Source organism: Odontesthes bonariensis, chromosome 6 (assembly GCF_027942865.1).
Source record: "Odontesthes bonariensis isolate fOdoBon6 chromosome 6, fOdoBon6.hap1, whole genome shotgun sequence".
Lineage (NCBI taxonomy): Eukaryota > Metazoa > Chordata > Actinopteri > Atheriniformes > Atherinopsidae > Odontesthes > Odontesthes bonariensis.
In genome coordinates this window covers 711,794-712,865 of record NC_134511.1, presented here as the reverse complement: position 1 = coordinate 712,865, position 1,072 = coordinate 711,794, and the positions used below count along the sequence as shown (strand labels likewise).

Below are 1,072 nucleotides of genomic sequence, written 5' to 3'. Positions count from 1 at the left end.
AAAAAAATGAACTTCTCCCTTAAGAAAGATACTTATTTTATTTAGTTAATTTTGTTATTTTGTATTAAAGTGAATTCCTGAATAATAATTTGTTTCACATGTGTTCATGTCACTCAAAAAATATGCATCTAATTCAATTCAGGTTCGAGTTAAATAGTTAAAAAATATTTTCACAAAAAGGGGCTAAAAAATTCACCAGGCCAGGAAGGGGGAAGGCAGTCGGGTCGGCCGGCCCTTCTAACGAGGTGTCCCTGTTTTATTTTCATGGAGTTGGCAACCCTAGTTACAGGTGAGATGCGGTTTCTTCTGTATTCACAGTGCAACAGTTGGTCAGTTTGTGTGTGTTTCCTGCTGTAACAGATCAGAGCTGCCCTCAGGAAACACTGCCACCTACTGGAGGACATCAGCTTCCTGCCTCCACCCGACATCCACCGGCTGATCCACGGCGAGGCCACGGTAACTCCTGCTGCAGCTGACTCTCCTCACATCCCCACCATCATGCTAACACTTCTCTTTGCCTTTTTAGATGCTGAATCAAACTCTGCTGGCAAACCGTCGCAGCACCGCCCGTCTGCTGCTGCTCCTACAAGAAGAGAACCTGCAGAAGGAGTCCGGCCTCCGTCAGCTCTGGGAAGGCAGTCTGAGTCGCTGGAGGATCAGCAGAGTGGACAAGGTCATAGATCAGTTCAGGTGGGTAAGAAACCAGGTCATAGACCAGTTCAGGTGGGCAGGAAACCAGGTCATAGACCAGTTCAGGTGGGTAAGAAACCAGGTCATAGACCAGTTCAGGTGGGTAAGAAACCAGGTCATAGACCAAGAAACCAGGTCATAGACCAGTTCAGGTGGGTAAGAAACCAGGTCATAGACCAGTTCAGGTGGGCAGGAAACCAGGTCATAGACCAGTTCAGGTGGGCAGGAAACCAGGTCATAGACCAGTTCAGGTGGGCAGGAAACCAGGTCATAGACCAGTTCAGGTGGGCAGGAAACCAGGTCATAGATCAGTTCAGGTGGGTAAGAAACCAGGTCATAGACCAGTTCAGGTGGGCAGGAAACCAGGTCATAGATCAGTTCA

At 47.9% G+C, this 1,072-nt stretch overlaps 1 long non-coding RNA gene across 1 annotated transcript in view; it reads left to right on the top strand.

Moving 5' to 3' along the window:
• Positions 1-427, top strand: part of LOC142381768 (uncharacterized) — an 8,821-nt gene extending 8,394 nt beyond the window's left edge. Inside the window, exon 3 of the long non-coding RNA XR_012769896.1 lies at positions 361-427. This is a non-coding gene — a long non-coding RNA (uncharacterized LOC142381768). The remainder of the gene's footprint in view (positions 1-360) is intronic.
• Positions 428-1,072: the final 645 nt, after the last annotated feature.